The sequence below is a fragment of the Meriones unguiculatus genome, chromosome 12 (genome assembly GCF_030254825.1).
Source record: "Meriones unguiculatus strain TT.TT164.6M chromosome 12, Bangor_MerUng_6.1, whole genome shotgun sequence".
Lineage (NCBI taxonomy): Eukaryota > Metazoa > Chordata > Mammalia > Rodentia > Muridae > Meriones > Meriones unguiculatus.
The window spans coordinates 42691635-42707468 of NC_083360.1; positions in this window are offsets into that span (position 1 = coordinate 42691635).

Consider the following 15834-nt stretch of genomic DNA (forward strand, 5'->3'; position numbering starts at 1 on the left):
ACTTCTACTTTGCCTTAATATATGCTAAAGAGATGGAAGCAATAGCTATTCCTTCAGTGAGATACCATATTTCTTCCCAGAATTCCTGATAGATGTGCAAGCAACCATTAAGTTCTATGGTATCAGAACAACCTCTCTGCTCTCTGTCATTTGGATGTGAGCCAGAACTTAAGTATGCTTTTTCTGATACTTTGGACTCACACTAGTTCTCTGAAGTTCTTGCTCACATCTGGATGCTTTTTTGCCATGCTATTGCTTATAAGTGATATGGTTTTCTTTCTTCTTCATCAACTCCTGACCCATTGAATTGTCAAGATTTACATGGATATAACCCAGAACCCCTGCTCAGCCTTAGCCCATGGCAGCTCAGTATCCAAGTGTGTTTTCCTAGTAAGGGGAACAGGGACTGTCTCTGGCATCAACTCAGTGGCTGACTCTTTGACACACTCCCATCTCCCTGAGGGAGGAGCAGCCTTGTTAGGCCACAGAGGAAGACAATGTAGCCAGCCCTGATGAGACCTGATAAACTAGGGTCAGATAGAAGGATAGGAGGACCTCCCCTATCAGTGTACTTAGAGAGGGGCAGGGAGTAGATGAGAGAGTGTGGGTGGGGATTGGGAGGGAATGAGGAAGGGGGCTACAGCTGGGATACGAAGTGAATAAAGTGTAACTAACATGAAAAAAATTAAAAATATTTACCATTTTCCTGTGCTCAAGTTTTGATTTTAAATGCCAATATAATTTGTCAAGCTTTATTCTATGTTCATTTAAATTATTTCATTAACAAGACTAAGAGACATAGTAGGGAGCCCTGGTTTCATTCCTAGCACTATAATACCTGAATGCATTGTGCTCCAGATTCTGCTACCTCAGTGTGAGAGCTATTTTTACCATTTATTTTACTTCTTTGTATGCTATGAAACCTCATAATTGGATCTGATTTTGCCTTAGGTAGGCAACCGTTTTTGAGTTGTTTAAAATAAAGCAAATATTTATATTAACCTTTAAGAATTAATGAGTATATTCATATCAGGTACCATTTTCTGGTTACTATCCCACCTCTTTTTTTTACACAGCAACTTTACTGTTAGTAAATTATGCATTTAGTTTTCATTTGTTTTTAAATAACTCATTATTGTTAGTTGTGGTCCTCTTTTAGCTTTTCTTCATCTTCTGGAACACCCAGTTATTTTACATTTCCTAGCCTGGTCTCCAAAAACACAAGGTTAACTATCCACTTATAAGTGTGTACATACCATGTGTGACTTTCTTCTTCTTGGATATCTCACTCAAGATGATTTTTTCTAGGTCCCACCATTTACTTGCAAATTTCATGATTTCCTTATTTTTAATTGCTGAGTAGTAGTCCATTGTTGAAACATACCACAATTTCTATAACCCTCTGTTGAGGGACACCTGGGCTGTTTTCAGCTCCTGGCTATTATGAATAAAGCTACTTCAAACAGGGTTGAGTAAATATCCTTGCTGTGAACTTGAGCATATTTTGGATATATGCCTAGGATTGTTATTGCTGGAACTTGAAGAGTGCTATTCCTAATTGTCTAAGAAGGTGTCAGATTGATTTCCAAAGTGGTTGTATGAGTTTACATTCCCACCAGCAATGGAGGAAGGTTCCCCTCTCTCCACATCCTCTCCAGCATGTATTGTCACTTGAGTTTTTGATCTTAGCCATTCTGATGGGTGTAAGGTGACTTGCAGCTCCCTTATGACTAAGGACATTGATCATTTCTTCAAGTGTTTCTCTGCCATTCAATATTTCTCTATTGAGAATTTTCTGTTTAGCTCTGGACCCACTTTTTAATTGGATTGCATGATTTGTTGCTGTTTAACTTCTTTAGTTCTTTATATATTCTGGATATTATCCCTCTATCAGATATAGGTTAGTGAAGATCCTTTCCTAATCTGTAGTCTATCATTTTGTTCTAAATGCAGTTTCCTTTGCTTTACAGAAACTTTTTTCAGTTTCATTCCAATTTACTGATGGTTGATCTTATAGCCTGTGCTGTTGGTGTTGTGTTAAGGAAGTTGTCTCCTGTGCCAATGAGTTCAACTCTCTTCCCCATTTTTTTCTCCTAACTGGTTTAGTGTGTCTGGTTTATTTTAATGAGGTCAATCAAATTTCTAAAAAATTGAGCCAGTTTGTTGAAGAAGCTAAACCTCTGTCTGGAACTGTCTGAAATGGGAACTTTTCTCATAAATTTCCTTGATATGTATTTATTACTGTGACAAAATTGCAAACAATCTGGACTAAAGTAAAATGTCTTGTTATGTACTGTGGAATGAAATCTATGGATATGAAAATGGTAAAGCAAAAGACATATCAATGATTTAGCATCCTGCTTTTTCACTACTATAACATCTAGGTTTAAGTCAGAGCTAGAAAATCTTTCGTGAAAACTCATCTTTCATTTAGCCATTTAGTCTTAGAACCCAGGTTGTTGAATTCTCTTTGGTTCTAAGGTATTCTCTGAAAGGAAAATTAACTAATTAATTTGTACAATGTTAGTAACAAGATTTTTATTGAATATTTCATTTTCTTTATATATCCTGAAATTTTTTGGTAAGAAATGAGACTGTAAGAAATTCTCCATATCTCTTCAACATAGTACTTGAAGTCCTAGCCAGAGCAATAAGACAACTAACAGAGATCAAGGGAATACAAATCGGAAAGGAAGAGGTCAAAGTGTCACTATTTTCAGATGATATAATAAAATACATGAGCGACCCCAAAAATTCAACCAGAGAACTCCTTCAGCTGATAAACACCTTCAGCAAAGTGGCAGGATACAAAATCAACTAAAAAAAAAATCAGAAGCCCTCCTGTATACCAAAGACAAAAAGGCTGAGAAAGAAATTAGGGGAACAACACCCTTCACAATAGCCACTAATAACATAAAGTATCTTTGTGTGACTCTAACCAAGCAAGTGAAAGACCTGTTTGAGAAAAGCTTCAAGTCTCTGAAGAAAGAAATTGAAGATCTTAGAAGATGAAAATATCTCCCGTGCTCATGGATTGGTAAGATTAACATTGTGAAAATGGCCATACTGCCAATAGTAACCTACAGATTCAATGCAATTCACATCAAAATACCAACTCAATTCTTTACAGACCTTGAAAAAAAGATTCTCAGCTTCATATGGAGAAACAAAAAAACCAGAATCTCCAAAACGATCCTGTACAACAACAGATCATTTGGAGGTATCTCCATCCCCGATCTCAAGCTCTACTATAGGGCAACAGTAATAAAAACTGCATGTAATTGGCATAGAAACAGAAAGGAGGATCAATGGAACCGCATAGAAGACCCAGAAATAAACCCACACACCTATGAATACTCTATGAATACTCGATATTTGACCAAGAATCCAAATCCATTCAATGGAAAAAATACAGCATCTTCAACAAATGGTGCTAGACCAACTGGATGTCTACATGCAGAAAAATGAAAATAGATCCATATTTATCACCCTGCACAAAACTAAAGTCAAAGTGGATCAAGGACCTCAACATAAAACCAGATACTCTAAATCAGTTGGAAAAAAAAGTGGGGAACGGCCTAGAACTCATTGGCACAGGAGACAACTTCCTGAACAGAACACCAACAGCCCCGGCTCTAAGAGCAACAATCAATAAATGGGACCTCATGAAACTGAAAATCTTCTGTAAAGCAAGAAACAGTGTCATCAAAACAAAACGACAGCCTACATATTGGGAAAGAACCTTCACCAACCCTTTATCTTACAAAGGGCTAATATCCAGTATATATAAAGAACTAAAGAAGCAGAAAAACAACAAATCAAGTAATCCCATTAAAAAATGGGGAAAGGAGCTAAACAGAGAATTCTCGAAAGAGGAACATCGAATGGCAGAGAAACACTTAAAGAAATGCTCAATCTCATTAGCCATTAGGGAAATACAAATCAAAATGACCCTGAGATTTCACCTTACACCCATCAGGATGGCCAAGATGAAAAACTCAAGTGATAACACATGCTGAAGAGGTTGTGGAGAAAGGGGAACCCTCCTCCATTGCTGGTGGGAATGTAAACTGGTACAACCACTTTGGAAGTCAATCTGGCACTTTCTCAGACAACTAGGAGTAGTGCTACCTCAAGACCCAGCTCTACCACTCCTAGGTATATACCCAAAATTTGCTCAAGTACACAACAAGGACATTTGCTCAACCATGTTTGTAGCAGCTTTATTTGTAATATCCAGAACTTGGAAACAACCCAGATGTCCATCAATGGAGGAATGGATACAGAAATTGTGGTATTTTTACACAATGGAATACTACTCAGCAATCAAAAAGGAGGAAATCATGAAATTTGCAGGCAAGTGGTGGGATCTAGAAAAGATCATTCTGAGTGAAGTATCCCAGAAGGAGAAAGACAAACATGGAATATACTCGCTTATATAGACCTACAAGATATGATAAACATAATGGAATCTACACACCTAAAGAAGATAATCAAGAAAGTAGACACAGGCAAAGATGATCAATCCTCATTTAGAAAGACAAATGGGATGTGCATTGAACATATGACAGGAGTCTACCACAGAAGACATCTGAAAGACTCTAACTAGCAGTGTTTCAAAGCAGACACTAAGACTCATAACCAAACCCTCGGCAGAGTGCAGGGAATCATATGAAAGAAGTGGAGTTAGTATGATATGGAAAGTATAGGAGCTCTACAAGGACCAAATATATTCGGACACAGGGTCTTTTCTGAGATTGACACTCAATCAAGGACCATCTATGGATATAACATAGAACTTCTGCTTGGATGTGGCCCGTGGTAGCTCAGTAACCAAGTAGTTTTCCAAAGTAAGGGGAACAAGGACTATTTCTAACAGGATCTCAAGGGCAGGCTCCTTGACCTCCCCCCCCCCAGGGGAGGAGCAGTCCTGTTAGGCCACAGAGGAGGACTTTGCAGCCAGCCCTGAAGATACCTGATAAAACAGGGTCAAATGAAAGAGGAGGAGGTCCTCCCCTATCAGTGGACTTGGAAAGGGGCTGGGAGGAGACCAGGGAGGGAGGGAGGTGTTGAGGAAGGAATGAGGGAGCGGGATACAGCTGGGACACAGAGTTAACAAAATGTAACTAAAAAATAAAATTAAATTAAAAAAAAGAAATTATTGCTTACAGAAAAATTAACCCCTTATATTCAATAATCCTTCTATTCATTAGCTTTCTTTCTTGTGTTTGTTTGTTATAATTCCAAATGGCATTGGGTCTTCCTGTGCTTTATTTATGTCACTCATTTGCCATCTTGTCTTGGTTGCTTGAAAACCATCATGATAATCCAGAAAAAAAATCTAGGTGCATTTAAAAATTATCTAGAATCAAGAAGTTGAACAGCAACAAATCAAGTAATCCAATTTAAAAAAATGGAGAAGAGAGCTAAACAGAGAATTTTCTATAGAGGAATATCAATGGCATAGAAACACTTAAGGAAACGTTCAATGTCCTTAGTCCTAAGGGAAATGCAAATCAAAATGACCCTAAGATTTCACCTTAAACCCATCAGAATGGCTAATATCAAAAATTCAAGTGACAACACATACTGGAGAGGTTGTGGAGAAAGGGGAATCCTCCTTCACTGCTGGTGGGAATGTAAACTTGTACAATCACTCTGGAAAGCAGTCTGGCGCTTCCTAGAAAAAGCGCTTCCTCAAGATCCAGCTATACCACTCCTAGGCATATACCCAAAAGAGGCTTAATTACACAATAAGGATATTTGCTCAACCATGTTTGTAGCAGCCTTATTTGTAATAGCCAGAAGCTGGAATCAGCCCAGATGCCCCTCAGTGGAGGAATGGATACAGAAATTGTGGTACATCTACACAATTGAATGAATATTACTCAGCAAAAAAAAAAAAAAAAAAAAAGAAGGAAATCATGAAATTTGCAGGTAAATGGTGGTACCTAAAAAAGGATCATCCTGAGTGAGCGATCCCAGAAGCAAAAAGACACACACAGTATATACTCACTCATGTAGACATATAATATAGGATAAACCTACTAAAATCTGTACACCTAAAAAAACTAATCAAGAGGGAGGACTCTTGCTAAAATGCTCAATTCCTATTGAGACAGGCAAAGAGGATGAACATCAGAAGAAGGAGAAAAGACGGAACAAGTCAGGAGCCTGACAAAGAAGACCTCTGAAAGGTTCTGCCCTGCAGACTATCAATGCAGATGCTGAAACTTAAGGGCAACCTTTGGGCAGAGTGGAGGGAATCTTATGAAAGAAGTGGGAAATAGTAAGATCTGGAGAGGACAGGAACTCCATAAGGAGAACAACAGAACCAAAAAATCTGAACACAGGGGTCTTTCCTGAGACTGATACTCCAACCAAGGACTATGCATGGAGATACCTAAAACCCCTGTACAGATGTAGCCCATGGCAGTTCAGTATCCAAGTGGGTTCCATTGTAATAGGAACAGGAACTGCCTCTGACATGAACTGATTGCCCTGCTCTTTTATTACCTCCCCCTGAAGGGGAAGCAGCATTACCAGGCCAGAGAAGAAGACAATGCAACCACTCCTGATGAGACCTAATTCACTAGGATCAGAAGGAAGGAAAAGAAGACCTCCCCTATCAGTGGACTTGGGGAGGGGCATGCAGGTGGAGGAAGTGAGGGATTGGGACAGGAGGAGGGAGGGAACCACAGGGGGGATACAAAGTGAATAAAGTGTAATTAATAAAGAATTTAAAAAAAGAATTAAAAAATGCTGAAGTGTAAAAAATATAACAAATAAAATATAGCAAGATAAAACAAAAAAAATATCTAGAATCATTCAAGAAAACATCAAAGACCATACAGAATTTTTTTCCACTGATATGGAGTATGTCAAAACTAGATCATGTTCCACACTAATGCTTCTCTGAAGGTCTAAGCACCTAAGATTTTTATTGAGATAGGTAGGATTCAATTAAAGAGTATGTATCCTTAACAACAAGAAAACATTTATCAGTTTACCTGGGCCTTCATTTTGTCCTACTAAACTTTAATTTGAATGCGATAACATAGACCTCTTTGCAATTGTCAACACTTTTACATATCCTACATAAATAAATTAATCGACAGCAATATAGGCATTTTATTTTTCACTGGCAAGCTGAGACAATCTAGATTTACCAGAGTTTGTATAAAGACAATCAGAAACTGAAGAGAGTCATTATCTTATAAAGTTTATTTTAATATGTTTAACCAACTGAAAAATTCATACATCCATATATTATGTTTTATTAAAGTCCATCCTTCATTCTTATTCCTCCAACTCCTCCCCTCTCTATACCACCACTATTAGCTCCAAGTCTAATGTGTCGTCTCTATCTATTTTTTTAATTAAACCTATAGGAGTCTACTTATTGCTGAAAGTATGTACACAAACATAGGGCCATCTACAGAAATGTGAGAGCCTCGCAGAGGCCACACCCCTGAAGCAATCTGACTCCTTGTCTTCCAGTAGCATTTTTATAACACATGTGAAGGGACAGAGTGCTCTGAACATTGCCTTCAGTATATTAGCACAGACTGAAATGGCAATATGGTAACTAATAGAAATACCATACATTCAGTGGTAGCTTTAGCTATGAATTGAGAGCATTCTGTCCTGCAACAATTTTTCAGAGCTGTTACTTACAACATCCTATATTAAATGGTGTATAAAAAAGTAAGATGACATTTTGTAAACAGTGGCTGTATTGAAATAATGTAGCTCTTTGAAATGAAGAAAAACAGAACTATTATTGGTAAAATCCCTCAAATTCATAAATTATGCTCTGGTCAGAATTTGGTATCTCTCAGCCCAGAATTTGATATCTCTCAGGTGTTTATGAGGTATACATGGTATTGAAGTCCACCCGTTAGAACACAGATTGCCATGAATTGAGCAAGCAGGCAAATAGTGCATATAAACAATTTCTTTTTTTTAATTTTATTTTTTCTTATCAGTTACATTTTATTAACTCTGTATCCCAGCCGTGTCCTGATCCCTCATTCCCTCCCAGCCCGTCCCTCCCTCATCTCCACCGTGCCCCTTTCCAAGGCCACTGATGGGGGGGACCTCCTCCCCATTCATCTGATCCTATTTTATCAGGTATCTTCAGGACTGGCTGCAAAGCCCTCCTCTGTGGCCTAACAGGACTGCTCCTCCCTTTGGGGGTGGGGAGGCCAAAGAGCCAGTCATTGAGCTCCTGTTAGAAATAGTCCTTGTTCCCCTCACTTTGGGAAACCAATTGGTTACTGAGCTATTAACAATTTCTTAATTGTCCCTTAGAAACTCAGAGGGCAGCAGTAAAAGAATTTGAGGGGATAGTAAGGTGACTCAATGTCTAAGGATCTGCTATTCATCTATGAGGACATTGGGATCCCCAGCACCTACAGAAGAGCTGAGTGCAACAGAGTATGTGTGCACCTACAATCTCAGATCTGGGGATGTGGAGACAGGAAGATCTTAGAGACTTCCCAGCCAGTCATCAAACAAACATTGTGAGATCCACATTCACTGAGAGGGCTACCTCAAAAGAACAAAAAGGAGAGCAATTGATAACACCTGACGCCTGCCTCTGTCTTCCACATATGCACATATATACGATACATATACCTAACCCATGCCCTCTCCCACAAAGAATAAAGTGGTTGGGAAGCCATTTTATCCTTCCAATTCACCTGTGTCCTCTACTGTTTAAACTCTCTTACTTCTTGCTTTATGGTATCACTACCACTTGTAACTCTAAAGGGAGCCTTACTTTGTGCTTCTCAGCATAGAAGTGGGTTATAAATGCCTACCTTGAATATGAGTAACTGTTAAATCATTCTTTTTTTTTTCTTTCTTTTTTTGTGTTGCTTTGTGTAGCCTTGGCTGTCATGGTTGACTCACTTTGTAGACCAAGCTGGATTTGAACTCACAGATATCCTCTGAGATGCCTATATTGCCTCTACCTCCCTGAGTTCTGGAAATAAAGGTGTGCACCACGACCCACGGCTATAAAATCATTCTTATTTATTTGTTTTAATCATTAATAAGGTCCTAAATAGTATTCTCATTAACATATCTAAACTTTTATGATCTTTGTTATGTAAATATCAGAATAAGTGAAATTTCATTGAAATTCTTTTTTTTCTTCTGAAAAAATAGTTATGTTCCTGTAGCTCCTGATTTTGTAAGTTACCTAGGAAATATATCAATATATAATCTATTCAAATAAATGTTTTCATGAGAGACTACATAAAGAGTAAGTGAGCTTTCTTGGGAATTGAAGGAAAGGAGATGAAACTCCAAGCTTCATTTGTGATGGAAGGATAGCTAGGCACTTGGAACTACCTTGACCATAAACTTAGTCTTAGGTTGACATATGAAGAATTGCTGTATAAAGTTACTGAATGTGGAAAGTAAATATATGTATCTCTTATCAGCAAAGATAAGTAAACATCAAAGCAATGCTTAGATGTGATAAACTATGCCTATAACTGTAAACCATTTTGATTTCATATAAATTTAGTTTCTCAAAAGAAATTTATCACTGTCTCGCTGCATAAATATGTATAAACCTGTACTTCATACATGAAAATGAAATTGCAGCACAATAATCCTTTCCACAGAATGAGTAGTAGGGAAGTTTTTCTAACTATATTTTATAGTTATTTTAGTGAGCTTCATCATGCTGTGTAAATTAAAGACAGGGAATTTTGTTTCAGAGTGCAAATGTTTAAAGAAATTGAAATTTAGTTGAAAACATGTTTTAATAATGCCATCCAATAAGAGCATAGTACTAATGAATATTCAGGTACCGCTGGTGGGCAGTTTCCATCATAAACCTGGATTCAGCTCGGCATGAATCACAGCTACTCTGATTTATTGAGTCTATTTTGACCCTGGCCAAGCTATTTAATTTGTTGTAGGCCGAAGTGTGGCATTATTGTCTAAAGCCCCCCTCCTCAGCCTCTCAGATGAAGTCCTAATTGCTAGTTCTCAAAAAGTGACTGTATTTCGGGATGGCGTATTTGTAGCTTACTTAGATAAAATGGAGGAATTTGAGTGGGCTCTGACTTAATATGCCCGGTGTTCTCATAAAACAAGACTGCAATACAGAGTTGGGGAGCAGGACAGATAAATGAAGACATTATGACAGCATGAAGTGACAATGAGAAAAGAGTCCTCAGAAAACAGACCTACTGGCCCTATCACCTCACATGTTCAGCCTGGGACCAAACACATTCCTGTTGTTAGGACATCTGGTCCCACATGAAGACAGCAGAACTAGGTCTACACAACCTTGGGAAAGGAAGTCTGAGAACTACCAACCAGAGCTGCTCTAATGACGGCTCTGTTGTTGCTTCCCACGGTATCTTCACCTCTGTTCCTTATTCTGTCGCCGTCGGCCATGTGAGGATGGGAGACTGGTTCTTGTTATATAGAATATGTCAAGAAGCAGCTGTAATTGGAGTTGCTGATGGTGATGGTATAAACTAACTTGACCTATCATCTATAACAAATAAAAACAAAATATTATTTCTTAAAAGCATGGCCTTCCACAGACTTTCTCCAGTCAGGCCAAGATGGCTCAGCTTCAACATAAAATCTGCAATTATAAATGATCAGTGCTCTCTGAAGCATGAAGTCACATGATGAATTGGTTTGGCTATGCCAGATGTAGTCACTATGGCATAAAATAAAAATTAGTGTTGGAACAATGACTGACAAGGTTAGTACTTTCGTTTTATTAAGAAATTTATGAATAAGATAAAGAAGTCCAAAAGGTATACAAATTTATAAAATATTCAATAAATAATGTAATAGATGAGTAGGTTCTAATAAAGAAGTAAAAAAAATAAAGAAATTATTATTTTTTTTCCTATTTTTAGGTGGCGGCTCATTATGTAGACCAGGCTGGCCTGAAACTCACAGAGATCTGTTTTCTGGGTGGTTAAATTAAAAACACAGAATACCATGCCTGGTATTAAAATGTGATTAATTAAAAATTGTGTGAAACAATTTACAGCTAACAAAAAAGTATGAAATGAATGTATTCAGTTATATTACCAATAAAAACTAGAATAAATACACTTCCCCAATACCAACTCTAAGTACATGGTTTTCTTTACTTTCTTTTCTTTTCTTTTCTTTTCTTTTCTTTTCTTTTCTTTTCTTTTCTTTTCTTTCTTTCTTTTTTCTTCTTTCTTTCTTTTTATTCTTACTCTTTTTTGTTACTGTATTTACAATCATGTTTTAGTTTTTTATAAATTACAGTTTATTCACTTTGTATGCCAGCTCTATCCCCTCTCTCATCTCTCATCTCCTCCCATGCCCCTCCCCAAATTCACTGGTAGGGGAGGTCCTCCTCTCTTTTCATCTGACCCTAGACTATCATCTCATCTGGACTGGCTGTATTGTCTTCCTCTGTGACCCAGTAAGGCTGCTTCTTCTTCAGAGGAAAGTGATCAAAGGGACAGCCACTGAGTACATGTCAGAGACAGTCCCTGTTCCTATTACTAGGGTATCCCACTTGGACACTTAGCAGCCATATCAGTCTCAGAAAAGATCCCTGTGCCCAGAATCTTTTTTTTTCTTTCTCTATCCTTCTGGAGCTCCTGTCCCCTTCAGGTATTTCTATCTCCCCTTCTTTCATAAGGTTCCTTGCATTCTGCCCAAAGTTTGGCTATGAGTCTCAGCATCTGTTATAATACCCTCCTGGATAGATTTTTTTCAGAGGCCCTCAGCTGCTGTCCTATTCCCTGTCTTCTCCCTCTTTTGTTATCTGTCCTGTTTGTCTTTCTAAGTGATGACTGATCATCTTACCCAGGATCCTCCTTCTGGTTTAGCTTTTTTAGGTGTTCAGATTTTAGTATGTTTATCTTATATGATATGTCTAATATCCACTTATGAGTGAATATATACCATGTTATCTTCCTGCTTCTGGGATACCTCATTCAGGATGATATTTTCTAGTTCCCACCATTTGCCTGAAATTTTCCTGATTTCCTTGTTTTTAATTGCTGAGTGGTATCCCGTTGTGTAAATGTACCATAATTCCTGAATCCATTATTTAGTTGAGGGACATCTGGGTTGTTTCCAGGTTCTAGAGCTGCTACGAACATGGTTGAGCAAATGTCCTTGCTGTGTACTTGAGCATCTTTCGGATATATGCCCGAGAGTGCCATAGGTGGATCTAGAAGAAGCGCTGTTCCTAATGGTACTTTCATAAAACACTTCTCATCTTTTTTAAGCTTGGTTGAGAGTTATTCCATTCCATGATTTTGTGTTTCACTGAGGAAGCATAATGAATGCAGTGTCTTGACGTTAAATTGAAGCTGATGTTAAATGGAATCTCGTCTGAGTTGGTAATATTTCATGTAATAGATTGCCTACTTAATCAGACATAATTAATTTATAGCCCTAATGCAAATGTAAACTCAGAGTGACAAAAAGGCCAGGCTATGCAATCCTGTACTCCCTTTGCATAGCAGTAACTAAGTCAATAGCTATTCGCTAGTCGCATCTGATTATCTTCACATACTGATGGAGTGCACAGCTACTCACATTTAGGTTTATCAGGAAATGTGAACTCTCACTAGATTTGGAAATGTATGAGTTTAACCCATATTAAGCTGTGTGACTATTAACCAAATTATCTCATTCAATAGAGGATACTCAATTCAGAACTGTTTTATAAACCATTTTTTAAATTTTTTATTAACTATTTATTTTACATCTTGATCACAGTCTCCTCCCCTTCTCCTCCCAGTCCCACACTCCCACTCTTTTTTCCTATTTCCCCTCCCCTTTTCTCCTCAGAAAATTAGAGCTCTCCTCTCAAACCTCCCCTGACATATCAATTCACATCAGGACTAAATGCATCCCCTGCCACTGAGGCTAGACATGGCATCCCAGTTAAGAGAAAGTGATCCAACAAGTAGACAACAGAGTTCATGTCTTAGATAACACATGCTTCACTTGCTAGGAGATCTATGTGAATACCAACCTGCCCATCAGTTACATATGTGTACTAGGCCTAGGTCCAGTCCATCCATACACTTTGGTTGGTGCTTCAGTCTCTGTAAGCCCCTGTGGGCCTAGATTAGTTGATTGTCTTGGTCTTGTGGAGGAGTTTTGTCCTCTCCAGGGCATTATTCCCTACTCATGCCCATTTGCACAAGACTCTCTGAGCTCTGCCTAACATGCTGTGGGTCACAGCATCTGTTTTGATTCACTGCTGGGTGAAACCCCCCAGAGGACAGTTATGCAAGGCTCCTGCCTGCAAGCATAGCTGACTATGATTTATAGTGTAAATCACTATAAATTATGATTTATAGCATAGCTTCCTCCTATGGAGTGTATGTCAGGTCAGGCCAGACATTGGTTGGGTATTCCCTCAATCTCTGTCAATCTTTATCCCTGGACATCTTGTAGGCAGGATAAATTTTGCACTAAAGGTTTTGTGGGTGGGTGGGTATCCTCCTCCCTCCACTGGAAGTCCTACCTGGCTAGCAGGTGGCCATTTTAGTCTCCATGCTCCATGGCCCTAATGACTAGGACCCTCAGCTAGAGTCATGCCCATATCCTCTCAGGAGCCTACCTTGTTGTAGGTCTCATGCTTGTCTCAGAGATGCCCTCCCCTACTGGTTCTCTTCCCTCCCAGCTCTCTTGCCTCCCACTTCTGATTTCTTCCCACATCTGATCCCCACCATTACTCCCCTCACCACACCCTCTTCCACCGACAACCCTCTCTTCAACAACTTCCAATGTCTATTCTATAGGAGACAATTTTCAAAACAGAACACCAAAAGCTCAGGCTCTAAGGCCAATAATTAATAATTAGGACTCTGTGAAACTGAAAAACTTCTGTAAAAAAAAAAAAAACACTAAAAGGACAAAACAGCAGAAAAGATCTTCATTAACCCTACATCTGACAGAGGGCTAATATCCAAAATATATAAATAACTAAAGAACTTAAACAATGAACCAAATAATCCAATTAAAAATGGGGTGTAGAAAAAATGGAGTACAGAGGTGAACAGAAAATTTCAACAGAGGAAATTCTGACTTCTGAGAAACACTTAAAGAAATGTTCCATATCCTTAGTCATCAGAGAAATGAAAAACAAAATGTTTCTGAGATATTATCTCAACACACATCAGAATGGCTAAGACCAAATACTCATGTGACAGTACATGTTGATGAGGATGTGGAGCAAGGGGAACAAGCCTCCACTACTGGTAGTAGTGCAAACTTGTAAAACAACTTTGGAAATCAATTTGACGCTTTTTCAGAAATTGGAAATAGTTCTACCTCAAGACCCAGCTGGATATATACTCAAAAGATACTCCACCATTACACAAGGACACTTGCTCATCTATGTTCATAGCAGCTTTATTCATAATAGCGAGAAATTGAAAACAACCCAGATATCCCTCAACAGAAGAATGGATAGAGAAGATGTGGTACACTTACACAGTGGAATACTATCCAGCCATTTTTTTTTTTACTTTTCTTCTTCTTCTTCTTCTTCTTCTTCTTCTTCTTCTTCTTCTTCTTCTTCTTCTTCTTCTTCTTCTTCTTCTTCTTCTTTTTCTTCTTCTTCTTCCTCTTCTTTGTAATTTATTTGCTTTGAATCCTACTTGTAGGTGCCACCCTCATCTCCTCCTTGTCCCTCCCTGTCTCCCTCTTCCTACTTTATCCTCTTCCATAGTCCACTGATAGGGGAAATCCTCCTCCCCTATGGTCTGAACTAATCTATCTGGATCATCAGGACTGCATGGATCCTCTTCTTCTGTGGACTGTCTAATGTAAATTTGTACAGTAAATTACAGTAATATAAATTGATTTCCACCTTGGAAATTAATCTTGTACTTTCTCAGAAAACTGGGAATAGTGCTACATCAACACCCAGCTGTAACATTCCTGGACATACATCGGAAAGATGTTCAAACATACAGCAAGGGTATTTGGTCAGCTATGTTCATAGAAGATTTATTCGTAATAACCAGAATCTAGAATCAAGGTAGATGTTCCTCAACCAAAGAATTGATACAGAGACTGTGGTACATTCATACAATGGAATACTACTTAGCTATTAAAAACAAGGACATCATGAAATGTACAGGCAAATGGACAGAACTAGGAAAGATCATCCGGAGTGAGGTAACACAGAAGCAGAAAGATACATATGGTATATAGTCACTTATAAATGGATATTAGCCATATAATATAGGATAAAATATTAACATCTACAGATCTGAAGAAAAACAATATGAACACTACTCAGCTATCCCAAACAAGGAATTCATGAAATTTTCAGAAAAATCATGGAATTAGAAATGATCATCCCAAGTGGGATAACTCAGATCCAGAAAGACACACATGGTATATACTCACTTCTAGGTGGATATTAACCATGTACTACATGATAACGATACTGAAATCCAGAGATCCAAAGAATCTAGATCACAAGGAGGGCTATTGGGAGGATGCTTGAATCTCACTCAGAAAGGGCAAAAAAATAAACATCAGAAGTGGTTTTATGAACTCTTGACATGCCTCTGGTTGTCAGGGTAGTGGCTGTAGTGGCTGCATTCTCTTTTCTGCCCCCATTCTCCAGAGCCTTTTGCTCACAGTTCTTAGTTCACTGCTACTCTATTCATGGAGGTGACGTTCTGAAACCAAAAGTTACTGTCCTTCAGCTATTTTGTGTGTTGTACTTGTTTCCCTGACTCTGGCTTTATCTACAGACTCTAGTGGTTATATTGTGAGAAGTTATCATCAAAAATTCAATTCCTCCAGAGCACTATTTTGAAATCT